Here is a 27,481-nt window from a genome sequence, read left to right as displayed (position 1 = left end):
CAATATGTTTGTCACTATAGTTAGTGCAATTAATTTTTAAAAACTATCAAACATAATAGTGATTACACTATTGATAAATTTTGCCTAAACTGGATCTTACAGATAAAATCAGAATCTCTATTGTAGGGATTTATATCATTGAATTACATGTATTTTAAAGACTAATTGAACCTGGTTGTGGACAGATTTACTGTAAGAAAATTCTCTTTATTCAGAAACTTCTATCTCTTGCCATCAACATTTGGATGCTACCTCTGAAAGTTCTATATCTGTGCTGGATGGGTATTAGAATTATTTTAGTGCTATGTGGTCTTCAGTGGTATTTATAACTTTATGTTGTTGAGAAACAGCAAAATGCTTTCTCCGTCAGAACAGAATGTTCTTCTTAAATTTAAATTTTACTAATAAATGTTTCATAACTTTTGAATACAACGTTCTAAAATTTAAGCTGTATTTTCCTTACAGTCATCCTATCATCTGTGTTGATGTTGACCTAGCCATGAAAAATCCTTGCCAAGTTCCACTAATTAATAAATTTGGTCTTAAATTTGATATATCACCAAAACCAGGAAGAGAGAAAGAATGATATATTACAATTATTAAAATTTCTAAGAAATATTCATATTTTTTCCTAAATGTATTAATTTCTAAGCACATAATAGGCTTCTTGAACCTTCCAATTTTGGAGGAATTCTTTTACATTGATTTTTTAATATCTGAAATTGATAAGACGGTATTACTTTTACTTATCAAGTAACTAGAATATAGCTATTGAAGAGTCATTGAAATAACTCTACAGAATTTCAATGAAATATGACTTGAGAACTAGATAATAAGCTATTTTACAACCAACTACTCCTATTGTATTGTTTAGGAATAGCTTGGTAAAATCTGATAGTGTTTTTTAATTATCTGAGTATATTAATTCTTTTTTACAATGAGATTAAGTCTTCATTTTCAGTATGCATGTCATTATGTTATAGATGAATGATAAAGATAATATTTGGTAATCTGTGTGCATGTTAGATAAGGATCCTATCATTAGAATTAATAAAGCTGAGTTTACTAGTTTTACAGTAGAATCTTCTTGCTGCATATGCACATGTGTGTTCTCATTAGATTTTTGTACAAAACATTCTGCAAAATCAAATCCTAGTGCTCATCAATTGCTTATCTTACAAAATGTGTTGCTTCTCCACAACACTCTCCTAGTTACTAGATAAATCTTGCTCTCCAAGTAAAAGCCCAAATTAAAAGGCTTTTTCTCTCATATCTCATTTTAAAGCCCCATGTATAATTAATAATTTATTCTATACTCCTACACCAGTTGATTCATGTATATCTTCAGTACTACTTATCAAATTATAGAGTTAATTTACTGTTTTACTTATTGATTGATTGAGAGAGAGAGAGAGAGAGAGAGAGAGAGATCAATTTGTTGTTCCATTTGTTATGTATTCATTAGTTGATTCTTGTATGTGCCCTGACTGGGATCAAACCTGCAGTCTTGGCATATGGAGATGATGCTTTAACCAACAGAGCTACTTTATTTCACTTTGAGCCCTCCAAAGAAGGACTACACTTAATAGATAGATAGATAGATAGATAGATAAATATAGAGATAGATAGATACATTGATGACATAGATATAGATATATAAAGACATAGACATAAATATATCTATATATCTATATATAGATATATAAATATACTAGTAGATATATAGATTAGATATAGATATATTGATATATCTACACTAATAAAAGAGAAACATGCACATTTACCATACCTCTGCAACACCCACCAGCCAATCAAGAGTGGGTATGCAAATTAACCAACAAAGATGGTGGGTTAATTTGCATTCACAGTTACAGAGCGGCCAGGCAGAGTGGGATGCGTGCTATGAGGGGGAGGACAGGGATGAAGGGAGCTACAAGAGTGCTTTCTGGTGGGATAGAAGACTTGCAGGCTTCTGGGAAGCCAGGAGCAAGGACTTGCAGGCTCCCTGGTGCCTGGGAGTGAAGCCAGGGGAAGGAAGGCCTGTTCTTACATGAATCTTCATGCAATGGGCCTGTAGTAGATACACACACACACACACACACACCAAAATATATATATATATACACATATATATATGTATGTATGTATATATGTATATATACACACATACTCAATATATATATACTCAGTTATATATATACTCATTATATATATAATGAGTATATAATTTTATATATATATACTCATTGTGTATATATATATATATATATATATATATATATATATAGACTCATTCATTTTCCATATATATATATATATATATATATATATATATATATGGAAAAATGAATGAGTCATTCAAGTACTTTTTGATGTGGACATTGTTCACACATAGCCAGTAGTATATGCACCATCTCATTCGTGATAGCATCCATATTTACACATAAGAACATTGAGGCACAAAATGGCTAGCAAACTATTAAAATTTATATGGGTTAGAACTAGAAAATGTCAGTCTCCACATTTATGAATGTTTCTCATTGAAGATTGATCTTCAAATAAATGTCCTTATTGTTAGAAAGTGCAGAAGAAAGTTGAACAAGTATATAACAAGCAAGATAATCCTGTTTTCTCTGGTGTGAATTTAATCTTCACATACTTAACTCTAGAGAAGGTTTGTTTTAGGCAAAGCAACTTATACCCTGTGAATACCAGCAGGGTAACTAAATAGGAAATCCAATTGCATATCCTTTGTGCTCAGCACTGTGCCCTGCACCTCGAGGTAATGGGAAAGCAATTGTCAAGAACTTGCAAACTGACCGAAACCAGTTTTGCTCAGTGGATAGAGCATCAGCCTACATATTGAAAGGTCCCTGGTTCAATTCTGGCCAAGGGCATGTATAATACCTTGGTTGCGGGCACATCCCCAGTAAAGGGTGTGCAAGAGGCAGCTAATCAATGATTTTCTCTCATCGATGTTTCTAACTCTCTGTCCCTCTCTCTTCCTTCCTCTCTGTAAAAAATCAATGAATTATATTTTTAAAAAATACAAAAGAAAGAAAGAAAGAAAGAAAGAAAGAAAGAAAGAAAGAAAGAAAGAAAGAACTTGCAAACTGAATACAAGTGGAAAAGGAACACATGTGACCAGAATTTGAAAGGATTACCTTGTATAAATTTAAGATAAGGATTATTAGAGGAGATGGATATAATCAGGGACTATAGGTCTCAAAGAACATTTCATGGCAGAAATGAATTTTTAGAGAAATTTTGGTAGAGAGGGTTAAAAAGAGCATTCAAGCATAAGCAACAAATTAAAGTGACAATCAAGGAGATGACCAAAGGAATATTTTCACCACTTGAAAGTTGAAGAATTTATTCCCCTTCCCCAATATGAAATGATGTCACAGTGGGTTTGATTAGTGTGTGTTTGTATGTATATAGTGTGTGTGTGTGTGTGTGTGTATTATATATATATATATATATTAGAGACCTGGTGCATGAATTCATGCATGGTGGGATCCAGCCAGTCTGGCCAGGAGGAGGGGACATGGGCAGTTTGCCAGCCTGCCTATTGGTCAAACTCCTGGTCGAGCGGACAATTTGCATATTAGCCTTTTATTATATAGGATATACACTGAATGGCCAAATTATTATGAGTTCAGAGATCATAATAATCTGGCCACTCAGTGTGTGTGTGTGTATTAATAAAAGCCTAACATACTAAGTGTATGGTTGTCTGATCAGCCAGTCAAGCATAATATGCTAATGATATGCTAAGGCCACTCAACCACTCACTATAAAGTGCACTGACCACCAGGGGGCAGATGCTATGACTGGTAGGTTAGCTTGCTGCTGGGATCTAGCCCATTGGGTCTGAGCAAGATGGGCCAGACATGCCCTGGAGCCATCCTGGCTGGCCAACCTCCTACATCCCTCCCTAGACCTGATTGTGCACCTGTGGGGTCCCTAGGCGTGGCCTACACCTTCTCACAACCTAGGCTAAGAGACCCTCCCAGTTGAGTGTACAAATTTTGTGCATTGAGCCTCTAGAGTGTGTGTGTGTGTGTGTGTGTGTGTGTGTGTGTGTGTTAAAGTGCTTTCATATTGACTCATCTAATCTTCCACACAAATTATGAAGAATGACATTGTTCTTATTTTATAGATGAAGAAACTTGAGTTTTGTTGAGATTAAATGAGCTCCTAAATTCAATTGTTTGGGTTTTTTAAAGTAGAGAAACATATTACATAGCACTATAAATATATGCCACTTCCAGATAGTTTCATGTGCTTTTAATCAAGTTTCATGGGGAGTATAATTGTTTTCAATCCAATTTTTCCTCAGGATTCTTTTTTCTCCTCCTGCGAGTCTCTTAAGTGTTGTTTGCAATAGCTAATCAGAATATATGAACTGGACTTTTTTCTGCTTAGCAAGAACATGCAGCTGTCTTTTGCAGAGATACAAACTATGTTTGTGGTAGATTGTAAACCTCTGGGGTTTTTACTTGAATCTGCCATTTTCATGTAAAATTGGGATTGATTTTAACATAATGGAAAAGTATTGATGGTTGTGGAGTGAATCTATATCAATCTGAATTGACTTTAGCCCATATTTTAAGATTAAAACTTTAACTGTACCAAGCAGATTAACATCACATTTAAATTTCCAGCTGTGGCAGCTTTCCCTCAGAGAATTAAAAATGACAGTGCTGCTTCTGCAGCACCAACTCTGTGAGTGAAGCAAGTGCTACTTGAAAATGACCGTCTCACGTTTCCTCCATAACAGGGGGTAATAATCCTGTTAATTCAGAAATTGAAAATTATTCTTGTAAAGCTTAGGTCATGTGAGATTTATGTTCATGTATTTGTTTACTTTCTGATCTTATTTGAAATAAGTAAGATATTAGTGAAAACTCAGTAATTCTAGGTAAAGGGAAAAGTCAAAGAAACTCTAAGAGCAGCAGATCACATATATATTTTAAGAACAATTGTGTTGCGGGAAAAATTAATCTTTTCCCAGAGAATATCTGAAATTTTGAAATAGGATTTTGGACCGGAAACATGTGATGTGTCCATGGGCAGGATGGTCTCCCAGGCTCTTGTTGGGTGGAGTCAAAGAATGAACCCACAGACATGAAAGATGGTATAACTTTACTGAGAAGCAAGCACAGACTCCCATGTGGGGGCGGGGGGAAGGAGAATGGAGAAAGTCCCACTGAGTCCCCATTTCCTATGGTTTATAAAGGCTGCAGATCTTTGTGCCTTGCTATCCCCTCTGATTGTCACTATCCCCTTCTAATGTGGTCACTATAGCAACCCCTGAGCTCAAAGGTCAAATCTCACATAGGCCATATGAGGCTCTCCTCCCCTCCTTCCTCATTGTTTCCCTATTCCCTCTGAGCTTTCTTCTTCTCTCCCTGAATGACAGGCTTCCTTCCCTTTATTCTGCCAATACACACCCTTCTGCAGCTCACAGTCTCCTTATTGTTTGGGAATGTACTTTTTGCAGCTCTGCAGCCCTGTACTTTTTGCCAAGGACCCCTTCAATTTTTAAAAATTCCTAAACCTGCCTATTTCACCCCCCAAATTCCTATTTTACCCCCAAAACTCCTTTCAGTTTGTGAGACAGGAAATGAACATAGGATTTGAACTAACATGAACTGGTTTAGAGTCATAGTCTGCTACTCACTGTATGACTTTGAAAAAGTTATTGGACTAATCAAGATCTGAGTATTCAAGCATATGATATAGGAATGACAGCAGTAGCTGGAAGGACAGACAAATAGGTAATGGAAGAGGGGCATTCCTGGGAGAAGATGCAACAGGTGAACATCTTCGAGAGCATGCCATGGAGCTGAGCATCATGGGCATAAAGAAGGCAAAGGATGACAGTAGAGAGGGTCGGTAACCAGCTAACTTAGATCCTTCAGCACCACTCAGAAAAAACAAAACAAACAAAACAAAACAAAACAAAACAAAAAACGTGGCTTTATCCTAACAGCAATCACATTTACTGCATGTTCTCTGTTAATCAGGCAGTATTATCACTTCACATATAGGATTTTATTTATTGATCTTAACCTTACCACGAGGAAACTGAAGACCAGAGAGTCTAAGAAGCATATTAACATCCACAGCTAGTAAGTGGGAGAGTTAAGATAAAAATCTTATTCTGCCTGATTTCCTAATCAAGACTTATCCACACACAACATTGCTTTGAATGATTTTAAACCCAAGCATGACATTGTTACTATCCTTAGCTGGTTATCAAAAGGAGAGCAAAGGGCTGTCAGACATTGTTGAGCATACTCAGCCGGGAAGCAGAGCCCTGCTTGCTTCACACCCCAAGAAACCGCAGCATTGTCCTTCCACGGGCTTAACACTCCTTCCCCCTCTGGTATGGGATTGTGTGTCTGGGAGGGGGGAAAGGAGGAAATCAAAAAGGTGCAGTGAGCCCAGCAGGGTTGCTAAACGGTTGAGTATCAACCTATGAACCAGGAGATAACAGTTCAATTCCTGGTCAGGAAACATGCCCAGTCTGTGGCTCTATGCCCAGTGGAGGATGTTCAGGGGCAGCCAATCAATGATTCTCTGGCATCATTGATGTGTGTTTCTGTCTCTCCCTCTCCCTTCGTCTCTGAAATAAAATGTATACATTTTAATGTTGCAGGGGGAGGTGCTGGAACATAGAGGCTTGTCAGTCTAACTTGGGAAAAAGATCCCTAATTTGGAGAGTGGAGCCAGTGCAAGCCTGTGAAAGTTTGGGAAGCTGATCCACAGATCCTGTGCCTTATTAGAGCTGAGTCCCAGTCCAGCATCTGGCCAGGCCATCGGTCACATGACTGCTAAGTACACATGGCTATGGAGTGAGAATAAGTGAATGAATAGGCAAGTGCAGGACATGGAGAGAGAGAAAGAGAGATAGAGAGAGGCAGAGAAAGAGTGTGTGTGAGAGAGAAAGCACTTCCCCTGGAGTTATGTATTCTCAGGCTTGGGTGGAACCAGACACTTTTTCAAAATAACCGACACTGATTCTGTTTCTGGCCCTGATTTTCCATGGGAAAACAGGCAGAGATGGGACATTGGGAAACTCCTTTCATGTTGCTTCCCAAACAAATCTTGCCAACAAATCCCATCCTGTCTTGTGGGTCCCTGGAAATGCTCTTCCTCACAACTCCACAAGAACCCCCACCCACTGACAACAGAAAGTTTTGTAATACGGTCCGCTTCTGGAATCCTTGCAGCTCTGAGTAACTCTCCTGAAGAGCATATTGAGTACTACGTGTGTACTTTATTTTTCCAATTCCAATTAACTGGGGACAAGGATCATGTCCCACTAGTCCTTAAAGAGTAAGTAATACGATGGCTTCCTGCATAGAATAGGTGATAAATCAATATCTGTTTAAATTTGCTTAAACAAGTCCAGTCGCTTATCTGGGAGTGAGATCCACTAACTGAGGAAATACTGTGATTTATAGCTCATAATTTGCCTCATAAGAAAGGTCTTTTATTTTTATTCCTTTCTAAAGTAGCTTTGTGACTCATGATCCCTGTCTTTATCTATCTCATTACTTGGTTTTATTTCCTTTATAGCGCTTACTACTGTCTGAACAAATCTGGCTACCTATCTGGCAGAGCCCAGTGCAAGGTGAAAATGCAGGTCCCTTGTTAAGAAATTTACTGAGGATTTCCTGAAGACAGTTGTCACCATTTAAATCAAGTTTGAGGCCCTTTGAAAGGCAGGCCCTGTGTGACTGCAAGGGTCACATGCCCAGGAGGCCACCCCTGGGTTCTGTAATTATCTTTTAAATTTTCATGTGTTCTTTTGTTTCACATTTTTTCTCCTTTCCACTAAACTCCAAGGAAGCAGTGATCATACCTGGTTATCCCCAGTGCCTAACGAAAAAAAGAAAAAGAAAAAAATGACAGATGGTAACTATCTAATAAGCTTTTATTGAATTAAAGACTGGCTTTAGGTTGGAATTCCACATTTGAAACCTTCTGAGGGTAATTGTCCTGGCAAATCCCTTTCTTCCAAGTAATTTCACACAGTGGTTCCAACCCCTGCTATAGGATATATCTAAGAGATGAGGACAGTGATTTCATTTTTTAATTAAAAAACAACACCCACCATGTTAAATAGCTTTAATTATCATTCTTGGGATGTGTCCATGCACTGAATGGCCCAGAAAGTCTCAATTACTACCACTCCCTTAAGGCAATCCTTCTCTAAAGGTATCTGAGATTCTGTAATAGCCAACAATTTAAAATAGATTGCTATTCATTCTAGTCAGTGCCTATTTTGTGACGTAAAGACCTTAATTCTCCATTCTTGCCAATCTTGCTTCTTTGAAAAGCATTAAATTAACTTCTATGAAGAAAAAGAAAGAACCTGACTGAAGGCAATAAGAGGTTAATTTGAGCTTATTGTTTCTGTGACACGGTGCTACTCCACAAAGTGTAATACCTTCATCAGATGGAATTCAAAACTTTGGGAGAAAAGAATTATGGCCTTTCAGGCGCTCAGAATAGTTTTCCTGATGTATTTGAAAAAGATAATTGAAGAGTTTGAATTGTCCTTTGAGAAGATGTCAGGAGATAGTTTGAAACCAATCAAACATTGTTTTCAGTAATAGGAGGTGAATTCTCAATAAGGCTATGCAATAACCATTTCTAAATCAGGGGGAGAAATAGTGTTTTAAGGGAAAATTCTATTTTTCCCTTGGAAATTCTCTTTTTTTTAGTTTCATCAATGTGTATTAGACTCATGAATTCCAAAGTAAAATTGATATTAGTGATTATACTATTATCTCTAAAGGACAAACTCATAACTGAAATATAATAAAACCTGTCATTTTTCAAGTGACCCTCATGTGTCTGAAAGAGTGCTTACCTGCTTTCAAATTTTATATAATTTAATCCTCATAACAATCTTAGAGGCAGATACCCTCCCCCTTCTTTCCCCATTTTACAAATAAAGAAATCAAAGCTTAAAGATTTAAGATTTTGGGTGTGCCAAGGGATTTTAATAATTCTGTGTGCCATAGAAAAGTTTGCAAATCACTGCTCTAAGAGATTTCATATGTTCCTTCGCCTGTAGGGTCATCAACCCATTAAAATTTGGTATTTTATTTTCTTGCCTAGAAAACCTTCTCACACACTCACGTTTAATGACCTGGGGTTCTGTTTCCTCATGGTGTTAAAACTCTTTGTGTTGTGAACTGTTTGGTTAATATTAAAAGAAACATTGCCAGTCTAACATGCAGCCTGCTCACCATTTACCGCTCTAAAGGGAAAAGGAGAATGCTACACTCCCCTCCTCTGGCACCAGAGGCAGACACTTCCTTCAACTTGGCAATGTAAGAGGATCACACTCTCATTTTAGAAAAGTTAGCGACGGGCCATTTCCACCGCAGGTTTAAAGATCTCAGTGGTGCCGAGGTAGTGAGCCCCACCGGACTGGAGAGAAACAGTGTAACTTGGCTGCTTTTGTTTAGACAGTTCTAGACATCGATGATGTTTCACGGGGTTTATGTCCACACAAACCTGCAGAAAGTGCTCACAGCCATGAGGAAAAGAATGCCTCTGCTAGCTTGGGAACGGCTTTGTATTTGGGTATTTATTTAGGATGTGTGATTCTATGAGGCAAAAGTCTTTGTTCTTACTATCATGAAAAGGACAAGCAATCCCTGTGTACTCAGGGCCTTCACAGTGCATCCCAATGCGTTATTGGGAACTGAAAAGGAACAAATATGTCCCAGTCTGGAGTTTAATATAATCCCCTTCAGGTCTATTTTGATAGCAATCCGCCTTATGGTTCACCACTTTTGTAGGTTAATGGTATATTTATTTTCATAGTCACACACACACACACACACACACACACACACACACACACACACACACACAAGGTTTCTCAGCTGTGGTGAAAGAAAGGAAACATGTATTTGTCCTACTTTTCATTTGATTAAGGCATGCACGCACCTTCATTTATTCTAAGCCCCAATTTAGGTCACTGAACATTATTCAGTCAGCTCATCACAGATGCATCTGCTCATAGCATGATTGTGGTTACAGAACTCTGCTGGACGTGTTCCTTATATGTATGTACAATGTACACCCACATGTATGTGAGCATGCATTTGGGAAGAGGGGCCACAATGTGTGGCAATGATAGTTTTAACAGGCAATAGTATCATAAAGTTCTCATCTCCCCATCCCCAAATACATCTCTAACAAGTTGAAGGCTTTCTTATTCAGGTTCTGGCTATTCTGAATTTTGTTCTTCTTACATTTTTCAGTAAGTATCACACATGTGGACTTCTTCCCAATGTAGACTTTTTGTGGACATTAAAGTTTGTCTCTGCCAGGAAAGGGACACAGAGAAAAAAAAAACCTGCAAAAAATATGAATTACGAATGTCAATGACACAAATTATTTTTCGTTTGACATATATATCTAAATGTATATTATTTTTGTTGTGTGTTTTCATTGATTTCACCTTTCAAATCACAGAACTTTCTTTTAATATAATTTCTGCCTGTGATTTATAGCAAAGCTGTGTACTGCATTTCAAGCACCCATTACTGAAATACCACATGGGCTGACTGCATATTTCAGCGCATTGATTTAGACCAGTAACCTCTGGCCTAGAAGCCCACTTCATTTCTCTAAACAACTAATGCAGTCTTCAAAGAAATTGAGCACTTACTGAATTTGTATAAGGCCGCCCAGTGAGCCTTACTGTAATTTTCATTGTGCTGTATTACCTCACAAGCGTGTTTGACAACAGATTTTTTAAAGTGAGTTATTTATATTTTAATATTTTCCACTTGCAGGTAGCAAAAGACGGTAGTCAGTGAGCCCAAGACACTCCATTTCAATCATTCCACATACATTTGAATAACATATTTAATTTGGAACCAAATTAGGCAGGAGGCTTTCCTCTTTATTTTAACTATGCCGCACATGCTGAAAATAAAATATTTGAAAAGTTGGGATATTTTTTTACCTGAAATATGAGTTTATATCTATGCAATAAAATCTTTGAGAGCCAGTCACCCAGTTAACTGCTTCCTGGGATTCTATTAGGGTTTGAAAGTAATGAGTCCCGGCTTTACTATTATTTCTTGGTATGTAAATATTTCTACTTTCTGCATCCGCTGATCCTTCCTTTTACTTCGTTCACTCCCGTGGTTTGTAATTTTTATATTGTACGTTCATCTTCGGTGAAGGCTCCTTTGCTATAGGAGTTTTACGTGCTCTCTGTTAGCTGTGGTAGTCTCCTTTTAGATCTCTTTGAAATTCGCTTCCATTAACTCTCAAGGTGTTACTGGCCTTGAATTCATTTAATATGATTTTCTGGCTTCTATAAAATTATAGATAATTCAGTATTGCTGCATACTTACATTGGTTAAAGATTTCCACATCGGCTTAGTGAGCCATATTGCTAATTGTGGCCCAAGCATACAGTTCCAGATTTGGGGAAGTTCATACTGTAGTAAGACATTCAGATGGATTAAAAAATGACCTAAAGTCCCATATGATAACTTCAATGATGCCTTATAAATTAAAACTCCAGTTGTATATTATTGTAGATCACTATATCTATGACAAGAGTAGAGAGATGTACAAATACTATAATAGGTAGAATAATTATCAATTTATAGAATAATGTGAATAACCTACAGAGTCGTTTAGTGCTTATATTAAAATCCAAAAGCTTAGCCCAAACCGGTTTGGCTCAGTGGATAGACCATCAGCCTGCGAACTGAAAGGTCCTGGGTTCGATTCAGGTCAGGGGCGAGTACCTTGGTTGCAGGTACGTCCCCAGTAGGGGGTGTGCAGGAGGCAGCTGATCAGTGTTTCTCTCATCGATGTTTCTACTCTCTACCCCCTCTCTCTTCCTCTCTGTAAAAAATCAATAAAATATATCTTAAAAAAGTCCAAAAGTCTAATAGAAGAACAATGCACATTTTTAGCCTTGTTAGGTAGGGATATTCCAGAGTGAAGACACCTTTCAGAAAAGTTACAATAACTGTTTAAGCTTTGGTCAAGTACTCTCCTACTTCTTGATAGAAATTAATTTTAAATGCCTTAATATACTGAGTGATAAAAAAAAAAGTCTCTAATGAGTCAGACAAAATAAAAAAGGAAAATTTCTATTAAATAGAATAAAAATACTTTAATAATAGAGTCACAGGGACAAAAATCATAATGTTCTGAAACCCAGTTTGTGTCAGATAGTGTGAGAGTGTTTTATGTTCATTATTTCCTTTAATCCTCACAATCATTTCTTCCTACAGATGAGAAAATTAACCCAACATTAACTATTAGTGAACAATGCTATTGATTTTCAAAATGGGCTTTTCCTAAAATCCCAAATTTCTGTTTTTCCTTAATATAATGCTTCTTAATATAATAGCATTTTGCTTTTCATATTTTATCACAGCATTTGCTAAGAAATAAATAGAAGCTGATTAAAATTATCCTTTAATTTTCTTTTAAGAAATGAATCCCCAAATAGTGATATTAAGTTTTCACTTTTTTATAATGTTCCAGGTTTTTGAACAAACAAGCAAAGCAGGTATGACTCTCAAAAACACATTCACCAACACAACACAAACATTTTAGAATCATAGATAAGCTATATGGTTTAGAAAAAAATTGCTTGTCATACCTGTGATTTTTTAAATGATCTCTTATAAATGTTGTTTTATTTATTTTAGATTTTTCTGGTTCAGTTGAGTGTAATCCCCAGCTGATCCAAAATTTTCAGAAAGTGATACCAAATTTGCACATATAATAATTTTCTTATGAATGTTAATAAAACAAAATTGGAAATGTGAGAATCATTGGTAATGGTTCAGTCAGTGCACTGATACAGTTAACCCCCTGCATTTTCTTCTCTCAGCTGCCAATGCCACTTTGGTAGCTCCAGTCCACAGGTTTACAACCCCACCCCCTGTTTGCCCTACAAACAGCTTGCTACCCTGTGTTTATAGTGTCAATTAAAATTAAACTTTCTTCTAATTCCTCTAGTATTATCATACTATGCGTTGTTCCATATAGTCACCCAAATTTTGCATGACAAAAATTATGTGAAGAAAAACAGTGTTCTTTTATCAAAAATAAGATAATATAATTTCAATAAATATGTATTGAATGGTTGGGTTTTGTCAGAAACCAAACTATTTACATGTAATTTATTCCTTGCAACAATCCTATGAAGGAGACTCTGCTTCCTTAATTTTACAGGTGAGCAAATGAATAAAATGAGCCTCATCAAGATTATGTAACTTAAAATAAAATAATAAAATTAATAAAATGTAAGTAAAACAAGAGGGAATAAGTAGAATTTAAATCATGCTTTTTAACATCAATACTCATATTCTAAATAACTATGGTATACCAATTTGCAAACTTTGTTTTTATTGTAAAAAATTTAGAATAAGGCAAAATTGTCCTTCTATCCCACCATCCAGAGGAAACCACTTTTATTTAGACAAAGATGTATTTTCTGTGTACTTGATACTTGTGCCTTTGTTGTGTGTATGTATCCACCATAATTGTTTGTGTATCACCACAAAAGATGTACAAGTGTGTTTATAAAACCATTATTCATAATCACTGTAAAGTGGAAACAGCCTAAATATCACCAACAGTAGGATGGTTGAGTAAGTCATTGTATATTCATATATTGGAATTCCACCCAGCAATGAAAACTAATTATTGCCACATACATTATTGTGGTTGCTTCTCACAAACATAATTTTGAGCAGAAAATGCCAGATACTGAATCAGACTTGTCCCATGATTTAGTAATTTAAAATTAAGAAACAGACAAGTCAATCTGTGGTAAAACAAATTAATTCGGTAGAGGGGTATCAAAAGAGAAAGTGAATTTCAGGTTGACCTGCCAATTTAAATTGGAGTGTGATAACAGTACCAAAAATAGGGCAAACCATCTAGCCACATGACTCAGTGGTTGAGTGTTGACCTATGAACCAGGAGGTCACGGTTCAATTCTGGGTCAGGGCACATGACCAGGTTGTGGGCTCAGTCTCCAATATGGGGCATGCAGGATGCAGCCAATCAGTGATTCTCTCTTTTCATTGATGTTTCCATCTCTCTCCTTTCTTCTTTGAAATCAATAAAAATATATATATTTTCTAAAAAGGGCAAACCTAAGGAGAGGCTGTATACCTGTAATGATTTCTATATATATAAAAGCCTAAGCCACCAGACGACCCAATGATGGATGGCCAGATGATGGGATGGCCACTATGATGCATACTGACCACCAGGGAGCAGACACTCAATACAGGAACTGCCCCCTGGTGGTCAGTGTGCTCTCAAAGTAGGAGTATCACTCAGTTGACAGATGGGTGCCAGACTCCGGGCTGATGGCTGGCTAGTGCAGCTGTGGAGGCATGAGCCTCTCCCTCAGACACTTCCCCTGCATGCCCAAGCTGTAGTGGTGGCAGGAACAGTAGGGCAAGGATGAGTGAGAGCAGTGAGGTGCTCAGGCCAGGCTCTGGTTTCTCCCTACCACCTGCTGCTTCATGCACTACTTATTGCTATGAGGGATCCATGTGGACAGCAGGCTGGAGCCCAATGATCTAGAGTGGAAGGCCTGGCTGCAGAGGCATGGTGGTACACTGATCTCCACAGGCCAGGCCGAGGGACCCTACTGGTGCACATATGTAGAATATGAAGTCTTGCTTTATAAGGACAGTATGGTAGTAGATACAATTTCCAAAGACAAGGCTGACAGAATAGTAACAACAAGATGAATCCAAGATTCAGACAATTATTATTTTCTGAGTCAGGAGTGTTAGAGGCACAGAAAAAAAAAAAGGAATAGAAAAGATACTAGAGATGCTTCAGAAATATTAATTGGAGGAAGAAAGAGAAGGAGGAGGAGTGGTTGATTGAAGAATAACATTGTGCAAAGTTCACAAGCTGATTGTATGCTAAACTTACCTAATACACACGAATAATTATGAAGTACCATTTCCCCATTGGCGAAAATTTAGATCCAACAGATATTAAGCAATTTGCTAATTTTTTCAAGAGCACACAGTTAGCTAGTGGCAAAGTCTTGATTCAGATCTAATCTTTCTAGCACCAGAGCTCAAGATTTTAGCATTAAAATAGAGAAGAAGAAATACCTTTGTTTTGGCAGGCAATAAAGAAAGGAGTTAAAAGGAGAAAGTATTTCATTAAAGATTTTCAAAATTAAGGCACATTGAGACTTTACAATCATATATTTGATAGACATCAAAATTGTCCAAGGCTGCTTCTGCAACAGTTGTAATAAAGGAAATGGCCCTAACTGGTTGGGCTCAGTGGGTAGAGCAGCATCCTGCAGAATGAAAGGTCCCAGGTTTGATTCTGGTCAATGGCATGTACCTTGGTTTTGGGCACATCCCCAGTAGGGGGTGTACAGGAGGTGTCTGATGGGTGTTTCTCTCTCATCAATGTTTCTAACTCTGTATCCCTCTTCCTTCCTCTCTGTAAAAGATCAAATATATATTTATAAACATATATTTATTTAAAAAATTATAAAAATAATGTTTTACATTAACACTTAATATTCCAAAACCAAGTTATCCATAGAATATATTTTTAAGGAACAAGAAAAATACTAGCAAAATCAAATGACAAATTTGCTATGTTTTAGGATAGGTTAAACATGCAAAAAATATGCAAAGCTGTAGTGTTTGCAATGTGTTAGCAAATTAAAAATTATTTCAAGAGAGAGAAAAGCTAAAGGACAAACATCAGCATGATTTCCAACAACTACATAAAAATGCTCTCAGGATTGGAAAAAGTAATGTAGACAGAGGTAAGGATGAAAATGGGGGAAATGTAATTTGTTAAGCAACTGTCTCCCCACAATTACCGGATGAAAATCCACATTTGCACAAACCATGTTAAAATCTTCCATACAGCATGTTTTGTTTATGACTTTATTTTGCCTAAGCAAAGAATAGTTTCATAGGCTGTGCAAATCTGAAGTATATCTTGCTAAAGCACTCGCTTGAATGTCCAATTTTATTAATTGAAGCTGAAGGATAGCTACGCTAATGTTGTAATCCTTGCCCAGGTGCAGGACACTGCTTGTAAAATTTGTTCCAGTTTTTGTGTATCTTCATATTTCCTTAGAATTAAAGGGTTCTGATGATTTTAATTTTTTCGAACTTTATTGTACTGGCATTAGATGCACATTGCCGCTTTGCCTGCAACTTCTGTAGTGACTGGTAACACTCAAGGAAGCTTCGAGTCCATCACCTTGATCATTCTATATTAAGAAATCATTGTAACTTCCCATGTTGCTGAGTTATAACTTGCAAAGAAAGGGGAAGAGGGATTGAACAAAGTACAAAGAAAAATATTAAGCTGCAACTACACTGTGAATTTGTAGTTGCAAATGTGTAGTTCAAGGAAAAACAATGTCATAATGTTATCTTTTTTTCCCCTACTGAAGTAATTTTTGGGTTTTCAATTTTGAAAGGAATTGGGAGGAAATGAAAGGAGAGTGGCTAGAAATGCTTGGAACTGGAATAGAGAACTGGTTGGAATTAATAGATCATTCATATAACACTTGAATTTTATGAATCCGGAAATGCTGGAGAAAGAAACATACTTTAAACAGAAGCCAGATGAGGCATAAATCAACCTGTTCACTGGGGCACCTAGCATAGAAAGTGACATTGAACAGGGACTTGGTAAAAACTCAATTAAATACACCTCTCTAGATAAGCTCCACAGAACTTGAGTGTAATTAGTTATTATTCTTAATACGGGGATTCCCTAGGCTCTGGCCTAAACTTTCCACTCTTGGTCTATAGACACAGTCTCCAATCCCCAGGTCTTTGCATATCATCTCGGTGATAATGGTTCACCACAATGTCTATTTGGGTATAAGTAAGACTTCATGTTAGCCTCTCTATTTTTATCTTTTACAAAGAAAGTCTATCCTGGGTTCAAGTTGTTTATGGAATATATGTAGTTATTAGACTCAGTCATACCAATTCCCTTTCATTTTCATTTTCTTCCCCTATTACTGTTATGAGAGGATTGCATGGTGAAATTTCTCCATTGCTAGTGGGAGTGGGGTTCTTGCAATATCTGAGAAAAAGAATTATCTAAGACTCGCACGGGAGAATGGCTTTTATTTGTGTGACGTTATATCCCCTGGTTTTCAGAGTCACATTTCCCTTAATCCAGCCCTGGAAAAGGTGCAGCCAGGGCTTTAGTAAAGCTAGAACAGCCAATGTCCAGTTTCCATTCCATAGTGGAAATGAGTCCAGCGGAGTATCAGGTTAGTTGGAACTCATTAGTCCATTGTGTGAATCCCACACACTGGGCTGTGGGCCAATGCCAGGGAGCACACCCCCTGCAACAGGAATATCCTAAGCACAAGAGTGCCAAGAACCAAGAGAGAGAAATTCCCTTTTTTCAGGAGTTAAAGAATCTTAGATTGTGCATCCTTACAGTGGCCACTCCTATACTGGCCAATGACTCACTTGTTGGTGTGATTGACAGATGAGCACTTTCCCCAGCTCCCAGACCTTACTGGGTATGGCTGTAATATTCAGCCTTACTTTTACTCTCTTTCCAATTAACAATCAGGTTATTGCAATGGTATCATCACCACTAATCTTCTGCCACTTAGCCCAAGTCCTGGATTTGCTCATGACTGATGAAAAAAGAGGACTAAAGTTTTGTTCTGAAGAAGAGGAAATGCCAAAAGAAAGAGAAATCTGATATAATTACAAGAATTCTTCTGATTACCTATGCATAGGGGTATCTGCATGCGCGCGTGTGTGTGTGTGTGTGTGTGTGTGTGTGTGAGTTACAACAATAGAAAGAGAAAGATGTGTATGAAATATATGTACTATATATGCATGTATGTATTTCAGTGATATTAGAACTCAAGAATTCCATTGCTAAAATAATTTTCCATGCTGAGAGTGTGTACCTATTTGCATTTGTTTTTCATAATTATTTCCACAATATGTTCTACAAGTAAATATAGAAATAGCTGGCTTATTCCTACCACCTGCCTAGTACAAAGAAGGCAATAATACATATTTAATTTCTCTTCACTTTATTTTCTAATTATAATATCACAATATCAAAATGATATCCAACTTAGTATTCTGTACCTGCATTCAAACACCATGTTTTTTAATAGAAAATTGACACCCTTTATACAAATTAAATGGTCAAATATGAAGTGAATGGCTAATTATAACTGTTATTTGAATCAATTTGCATATGAATGGTCCTCAGAAAACTTATTTTAAGAGAAATATTTGGTAACTACATGTGCAATCTATAAATCATTTTGTTTGGGATGACTCCATTTCCACACCCATGCCAGCATCTCTGGAATCAAAATAAAATCTGCAAGTTTTTTAAAGTATAATTTTATTGGTTTTTAAAGAGAGAGGAAGGGAGAGGAAGAGAGAAAACATAGATGTGATCTGCTGCCTCCTACACACCCCCTAACATGGTAGAGCTTGCAACTCAGGCATGTGCCCTGACCTTTCCATGCACAGAACTGTGCCCAACTAACTGAGCCACACCATCCAGGGACAAAGCTTCAAAGGTTTTTGTTTTGTTTTGTTTTGTTTTATTTTGTTTCTTTTGTTTTTGTTTTTAAAGAAAGTTGTTCATTTTATTACAGTTTGGTGCTTTTATAAAATAAATATAGAGTATCAGAGAGTGAGGGACTTGTGCCGAGTTTATACCAGAGTTCATGGGACCTCCCACCGAGCTCAGGTGGAGCCCTGGGTGCCAGTACACAAGATGCCACCAGTGGCCCTTGGGAGCTGGGAGATGGGGAGATTGGGGGATGGGGGTGGGGGGTTCATACAGTTTCCCCTGCCCCCTATCCACCTACAACTACAGGAGAGTTACACTCATCTGAAGTTGTCAATACACCTCAGAGTTTTTGATAGGATCTTCTCTCCCAATCCCTTAGTTACCCAATTAGTAAGTTATTTGTTTTATATCATATTTGTAAGACAAAGGTGTTCACTAATAACCTCGTTGTAGACTCAGACTATCAACACATGATAAATTACTGAGTATCATTCTCCTTTAAGAGAATCACTGAATCACAATTGTTGTTTTTGTTTGTTTGGTTTTTTTTTTTTAAAAGCTGTGTTTTTCTTAATTGCATTAGATCCATGTTCTCCATATGAGAAGTAAAGAGGGTTGGAAAGGAAGACACATACTCCAAAAAGTTGTAGTTGAAATATCACATTCTTAGTTTAGGTACAAAGAATCTAATGAAGTTCTTCTCTCACCAATTTAAGAAACATTGCTTTTTGCCCGGCTGACATGGCTCAATGGTGGAGTGTTGACCTGTGAACCAGGAGGTCACAGGTTGATTCCCAGTCAGGGCACATGCCCAGGTATTGGCTGGATTCAGCCTGGGGCATGAAGGAGGCAGCCAGTGTATGATTCTCTCTCATCATAATGTTTCTGTCTTTCTCTCCCTCTTCCTTCCTCTCTGAAATCAGTAAAAATATATATTTTTAAAAAGAAACATTGCTTTTATTTTCAATATTCACATTAAAATCTGTGTGTTATTTAATTTTTATTATTTAATTCAATATTATCTCTTGATATTTAATATATTGCATGAAAATAGTAAAGAAGTCTTTAATAAAGTGGATGAATAGATACCTAATTTATACTCATCTGAAGAAATTCTTTGAAGCCTAAAGTGAATGTGGAACCAGAAAGAGAATAAAGGATGAGATGTGAGTGTGTAATATGCCTGCATACTTCATATTGTCAGAATCTGATCTGACATAGTTAACTTGGCCAGAAGCACAAAATACCAAAAAGGCAGCTCTAATTTCATTCTGCATAAAAAGATAGATTCTCTGTTCTAAGATCATGCTGCTAATTCCCCTCTTGCTGCTGGGGTGACTGTGCTAATGGTTCAAGGCAAATATGTGACTTTTCCTCAAAACACTTTTTCAAACACATGCTGTGGTAATAGATTTCCAGTAAGTATTGTCACCTTTCCATGCAACATTCAAGTCTAAAAAAACAAACACAAAGTACCTTAAATCTAAAATAATAATAATAATAATAATAATAATAAATAAAGTATCTCCATATGACACAAAAATGTTTTTAAAAGCCTGTCTAAAAAATCATTTGTCAATGGAAGAAATTTTCAAATTCAAGTCCGTAATTTATTTTTTATGAAACTAAAAATGCTTCATTCATACCAAATATTGCTATTCATTTAAAATTCAAGCTTTATTTAGCAGAACCAGGTGCAATGCAAGTATACTGTTCCCTTAAAAGATGGTAGATGGCCCCAGCTGGTTTGGCTCAGTGGATAGAGTGTTGACCTACAGACTGAAGGAGTGAACCAATATGTCCTTTATAAAGAAGAGTGTGACCCTGACCAGTATGGCTCAGCTGGTTGGAGCATTGTCTCATACACCAAAAGGTGGCAGGTTTGATTCCCCATGAGGGCACATACCCAGGTTGCAGGTTCAATTGCTGGGCCAGACATTGTGGGAGGCAATCAATTGATGTTTCTCTCACATTATTGTTTGTCGCCCCCTCTCCTTTTCTCTCTCTAGAATCAATAAAAAATCTTTTTTTTTAAAGTGTGTGTGTGTTTAAGATATGGTATGAGTGTAAGGCACAAAAGAAAATAGTTGGAGATCAAATTGAAATGTAGAATGAAGGTGCATTATAGAACTATAAAAAAGAATCTTAGAAAGATGGAATAGAAACAGCTAAGTAAAGCCACTGAACACTATGCTAAATACTTTAGTGTATTTTATATAGACAACAATAAGAATATTTGAGCTCCATATGTGACTTATATGGCATTATCAGAACTGTGTGTTAAGGAATTTCACAATTGTCCTCATGACAGGACCACGATTGTATTATACAGGAGCTCTGTATTTCTGGCAACCTTTTCAATGTCAGCATTAGAAGAAAATATTGGTGTAAAATAAAAAGATATTTTGGAAAAAAGCAACAACCAGTTATCTAATTTGAATCCAAAATGGTGGATATGCAACACCTTCATTTGAAATAACTAAATGATTGAGCCAAGACAGGTATTTTTATTGCTTATTTAATTTTGCTTCTGTAGATATACTCACAAAATGTATTTGAAGACAATTTGAATGTGTTGGGTGGTTTTATGATTGCAATATCCAAATAACATTTTTGCTGTTTCAGATGATGGTGCCTGTCAATTAACTGAGCATTTGTGGTAAGTGAGTTTTTCTCTTCTCAGATCTGCACAGAATGTTGTTTCCTGTTAAGATTCAAAAAGATTTATGTTGCTTACAAAACCTATAAAAATGTGCACAATTTCATGGACTAAAAGTCAGCATGTCTTAAAGGAGGCTGTGTTTTTTTCCCAAGGATGTAACCCTCTCCTTCTTAATGTCTTTCTTTCCTTTTTCCCTTTCTTTATGAACTGAGCCAAGAGTGAAAATTAGAAAGTCTCAAGTACATGTACACAAGGAGTTTAGGAAGGGCCACTGTTTTCCAAATGTTCTCCATTTCATGTGGGCCATCTGCTTGCCCAGGGATGACCCTGAGAAATATCCAAACAGTTACACCATCAAAGGTAGCATGGTTTTTTTTGTTTTTTGTTTTTTGTTTTTTTAAGTAATTCAGAGTTATTTATTGTAGAAGTTTGGAAAGGGGAAACTAATGTTCTCTCTTTGCTCTTCTCATTGTGTGGAGGTGTTGATGATCCTGGTCATGGTGTTCACCCAGGTTGATTTTCATTTTCTAGTTTCCTAGGTGATTATATGTAACTTTATTTGAATTATCATAGCGGGAAGCAGAAATGTAAAGGCAATTTTATTTGCTTCTTTATAAATGTGCGGTGGTTCTGCTTCTTTTGGGGACTTCCATTGGGTAAATTTCCATGGGGCAGAGGAGAACATGTCATTAAATATTGAGGAAAACCATGATATTGGTAGTAATAAAATATATGTAGCAATGGAGGGCTGAAGGAAGGAAGGAAGGAAGGAAGGAAGGAAGGAAGGAAGGAAGGAAGGAAGGAAGGAAAACTGTTTTTTCCTCTTGGCCATCCACTTGGCATTTTAACGTGTTTTATTTCTCCTCATTTAAAAATTTTTTTTTTAATGAGAAAATTTATTTTTCAGCTAGATTATATCAAGGGAGAAGTTTGTTCACAGATGTTTCACTTATTCAAATCCTCAACCAAAATCTCTATCTATTAAAAAAAAGTAATATTTTGTTGCTAGTTACAGTTTCACTAGTTATAACAAATATTTTATAGTATTTATATTGATAGTACTTACTGGCACAAATGACTTTCGTTTTCTCTATTATTCTTACAAGAAGCAAAAAAGAAAAAGAATTTATGTCTTCACTAATTGCCTTCTATTATGATTATATATTAAAAACTAAGATGAATGGGTACTGTTTGTATCAATCTAACTCATTTTTGAGAAGTTTGTATCCTTTTATATATCCTGCAATAATAAACTCAACACATCGGTGTGGTTACTATGCTGGGAACTGGTATTTCATGGACTCTCCTCACATTGTCAGACTCCTAAGGAGACTTTGTGTCAAGCTGTTTGTTCCTCATTTTACTACCTTGAGGGTTTCTGGTCTAGAGTCGCTGAGAGAAAGTGTTACCATTTTTCTCTCTTATTCAAATTTAATTAGGAAAAACCTGTGAAAGAGTAACTTAATATAGCATGGACTAGACAGACTGCCTGTTGAAATAAGAGATGACCAGCGTGGGAAGTGGTTAGAAAGAGGATAACAAAAGTTTGGAGCTACAAGAAAAGTTTATAAGAGTTTGTGTAAAAAGGAGGAATGGAAGATTGTAGGAGATGCTGCATGGGAGGATCAAATATTGGAGGGAAAAAAATGGGTTTTACCGCATATTGTATTGGTGCTTTTCAAACCTTGATGTGTCTAGGGATCGCATGGCTGTCTTGCTAAACTGCACATTCCAATTCAGAGGGTCTGCAGAATGGCTCCAGAACCTAGATTTTCATAAGCTTCCAAGTGATGTCAAAGGGGCTGGTCCAGGGATTACACTGTGAATAGCAAGACACAAGTAAACCTTTCTTTTTGAATTCTAGTCAAGGAATTTCAGTCATTTCCAGCATTTGCTTTGGATTTGATTGTCAGTGCTCTTATTTTACTGTGTTAAGAATGATCTTAACATTTGAGGAAAAAATGTCCAGTTTTAGTTCAGCCACACTCCAGAAGGAGTGGGTCTTGTTAGCTTCCAAGAACGCTTTTTCCTCTTTGGCATGGTTTAGTCTCTGTTATTTTAGAGAACACAATTAAAGCAATAGCCAGTCATTGTACATACTTATGAGATATAATGACTATTTTAAATGTTTTACATATATTGTATCATTTATCCTCACAACTTCATAATAAAGGTACTACTATTATATCCATTTCATAAATGGGAAAAATGAGACATGGAGAGTTTGTTACTTTCCCAAAGTCCATATTACAAACTGAAAAAAAATATATATATATATATATATATAATATATATATTGTTTTGTTTTGTTTTGTTTTGTTTTGTTTTTTCACAGTGAGACCTATTGTTCGATACTAGCTCTCCCTGATGATCTTAATTAAGGTTCTCACTTTGGAATTTCTTTTCTACAAGAGTGGCAATAATATTACTTCCCTGTATAGCCGTAATCTCAGAAAGCTGGCTTTTAATTTATTCTTCCTTAGTGTTTCAGAAATTATCTGGGAGAAACTAACAAATGCATTAGTATACACTTGTCACATACTTTTATGGACTAATTTCAAGGAATAAAACATTTTAATTTTATTTTTCTCTTATATCACTTTTAGCATGGTATGTTTAAGACCTCCCTGTTAAAATGCAATTTTTGAATCTTGTTTCTTCATAAATCTCAATATGAAAACATGTCTATGGCTAAAAACTAGTTTTGCAATGAATTCTTGGAATCATTTACTATTGACTTTCTTTAATAACTGATTAATGCTTAAAACTAAGCTAATTACGCATTCTGGTTTACTTGGGAAGTGACAATGCATGTCTGTTTTCCCAATGTAATTATTCATATATGTAGGTATATTATTAATACTACTATATACTTTCACTTTCAAAAGTATCTCAAAAATGTTTAGCATGACAATATATTTTATGTTCACCTACTTAAAGCAGATATATTATATTTACAGAAAGTCTTTACCCAAGGTATAAAAGGAAAAAAGATAAAGATGCCCTCATTTTATTTTAATTTAAAAATATAACAATTAAAATCCAGACGGGAGAAAAATAATACATGCTCACAAAAATGAGTCACACTAGACTCAGCCTATCCTCTTGCTTGCTTAATAGAAATTCACATGACAAATCTGATTAACCAACTTGAATTATTAAAATAGTTGATCTTTGCTAGAAAGTATAAGACCTTTATAAATGCTATTGCATATAAGCACATACTGAAAGTATTAGCGAAGCAGTCACGGAAATATTGTGTTCCATTTACTGCAGCATCTGATTCATTCAAAGGCTAGCCTGGTCTTTGGCTATGCTGGTTAGGGGAAGAAAAAGCACACTCCCCATCACCTTTGGTGCCCGCACTCACACCCCAGGTCCTTGGTAACTCCTGGCATTGAATGAGTGCACAGCCAGGATGCCCTGCTAGTTCTCACCTTAGCTCTGTTAGGACACAAATTCATGAAAGGCCCACCTGTAGATGTCACATGAATAGCCCCCCCCCCTTTCTCCCTTTAGGTTCTCAACCTTCCTAATACCACCACCCTTTAATACAATTTCTCATGTTGTGGTGACCCCCAACCATAAAATTATTTTCGTTGCTACTTCATAACTGTAATTTTGCTACTGTTAATGAATCATAATGTACGTATCTGTGTTTCCCAATGGTCATAGGCTCTACAGCAGCAGTCATGACCCACAGGTTGAGAACCACTAGCAGGGTCGCCTAAGACCATCAGAAAACACAGATATTTACATTATGATTAATAACAGTAGCAAAGATACAGTTATGATGTCTAGGTGAAGGTGATATCCTCTGTTGGGCCTCAGAAGCCTGAGACAGTCCCTTAGTTCCCTTTTACTTCAGAATATTCTGAAGAGTATAGCCAAGCATAGCCTCAGGCCTGTAACTTGCTTCCTGCTTGTGTGTGTGTGTGTGTGTGTGTGTGTGTGTGTGTGTGTGTGTGTGTTTTATTCAGAGGGCCTAATTGAGAAATGAATGTAAAACATTAATCACAATATTGGTATGATTATTTTGCATACAGAGGTTTTAAATTTTAGGAAATTAGGAAAGACTTTCATTTTTCTAATATTTTCCTATTAAAATGCATTTACTGCAACTCGTTCCACAGTCCCTCCCCAGATGTTTGTAACCACAGCTATAAAAAGTCTCTCAGTCTTTAGGGGGGCGGCGGCTTTCTCAGTGGACTGAATTATCTCTGACGTTTTCACCACCACCCCCTGAGAAGTCTCTTGTAAGACTGTGGCAAGTACCATGCATTTCGCCACACAGAGTTTTCCTCCTCAGTCTCTTTCGTTTGCCTGGGGCTTCTCTACTGAAATACATCACTGGGTCTGCCAGGGAGACTTGGGGGCCTTGCCTCAGTGCCATGCCTCTTTGTCTCAGTGCCAGACAGGTTAGCATATGTGTCCTTGTCCCCTTCATTGTCTCCCACTCCCCCCCCACCAATCTGAGAGACTCAGCTTCAGCATACCAAGTGATCAGTGCTGGATTCATACAAGATGTGTCTACATTGGGTAAGCTCTTTGGATGGAGCTGTTTGACCCACAGAAATGCCTATTCTATCAATCTTGGTTCTTGAGTGAACATGATGAGTTGAACACCCTTGCTGACTGACTTTGAGACTCTAGAATTGTAGCATGAGAGAGAAATAAACATTTATTTGATATTTGGACCCAATTGTTTCTGTAGCATAACTTAGCCTATCTTGACTAAGAAATAAGTCCCTCCTAAAAGCTTTTGGAAACTTCTTCATAAAAATAAATGTATGCAGGAAGCATGGAACAGGCTGGTGAATATCAGAGGGAAGTGGGAAGAGGGGGCTGGAATTGATTAATGAAAGTACGTATATGTACATGTGCATAACCCATGGACACAGACAATAGTGCAGTGAAGGTCTGGTTGGGTGCAGAGAGTCAGGTGCAGAGCTGGTGGAGGGAGTCCATGGGGAAAAAGGGGACATCTGTAATACTTTTAATAGTAAAGGTACATTTAAAAATAAATCTAAGCATAAGTATAAAAAATGCCAATATCTGAATTGGCTATATATCCTTGGCCAAGTCTTTTGATTTAACAATGTATTACTTAGACATTAAGAAGTCATAGCAGGAATAGGAGAAATCTTAGTTATACCATTTTTTTTTGTAGTTCAGTACTCCATAAGTACAATATATCCATTATCTTCATTATTCAGTTCCTCTGAGAGGATTGTTATAAACCAATAATGTATTTTTGTGAGGGTTAGCTTACATAATATCAGATAACTTTCTCTGTACTCTTACTTTATGTCAATGATAATATGTGCCCTAGCCTTAAAAACAACTTCTGAGTGCAGGTGCTACTGCAAACCTGTGAAGTCTTACTCTTCCAACAGACACTTCTTTCAGTGACACATGGACTCCAGACTAGAGGCTTGTCTCAATCTGAATATTAACTATTCGTTTCCCCCCCAATTATTTTACATTAAAAAATAAAAGTTCTCATATTCATCCTCCCCCATCCCCCCAAAAAGAAGTTCACAAAACCTGTCAGTGTCTCCTTAAATACTCAGGATGATTAAGAGTGAGTTGTTTAAGTTATCTGGTTTTCTTACCCTAAATTTGCTGATTTGTGTTAATATATATATTTTTTTACAATCGTTTTATCCTATTTTTCTTAAAGATATAAGGTGATGAACTTAGATCTTCAGGACACACACCCAGGTTGAGAAGACTCTTTAGGTTCTTTAAACTTTCTGCCATTTAATTATTTTGTCACCAGAATCTCAAATATTTATCAGGTGTTTAATGTATATCAAGCATTTGGCCCACTGGGAAGTATAGGCATTTGGTCCATTGAGAAATAAAAAAAATTTAGGCATTTTTCTCACCTTCAGAGAGTTTATAATCTAGCTGGGGATTCATGCCAGAAATATATGAAAGTTATATACTAGCACAATATTCTGAGTCATGTCAAATCACAAAGGAAAAATATTAGCACTGTATAAAAGTTATTTGGGCCTAAAAATGCAATTCTCCAATTCTGGAAATATAGGAACTGTGTGGTGATGACTCGGGAGGGAAATATAAAAGCATACTCAACTATTAGAAGAAGCACTGTGCCTGATGACTTGTAAACACATTTCAAGTTCAAGTGAAGGTGGTGCACTGTTCATAAAGGTTAAAATCTTTTTGAAATTGTGC

At 36.6% G+C, this 27,481-nt stretch overlaps 1 protein-coding gene and 1 long non-coding RNA gene across 2 annotated transcripts in view; one reads left to right on the top strand and one right to left on the bottom strand.

Annotated features, from left to right (window-relative positions):
- Positions 1 to 27,481, top strand: part of PTPRD (protein tyrosine phosphatase receptor type D) — a 1,977,099-nt gene that overhangs the window by 970,073 nt on the left and 979,545 nt on the right. The window contains exon 8 of the mRNA XM_084898455.1: positions 21,241 to 21,274. The gene's annotated coding sequence lies outside the window, so the exon portion shown is untranslated. The remainder of the gene's footprint in view (positions 1 to 21,240; positions 21,275 to 27,481) is intronic.
- Positions 1 to 27,481, bottom strand: part of LOC311629901 — a 1,265,484-nt gene that overhangs the window by 819,369 nt on the left and 418,634 nt on the right. The window lies entirely within an intron of this gene.

This window comes from Pipistrellus hanaki, assembly GCF_964339955.1.
Source record: "Pipistrellus hanaki genome assembly, chromosome: 11".
Lineage (NCBI taxonomy): Eukaryota > Metazoa > Chordata > Mammalia > Chiroptera > Vespertilionidae > Pipistrellus > Pipistrellus hanaki.
The sequence above is the reverse complement of the archived record's forward strand: the minus strand, read 5'-3'. Positions and strand labels throughout refer to the sequence as shown.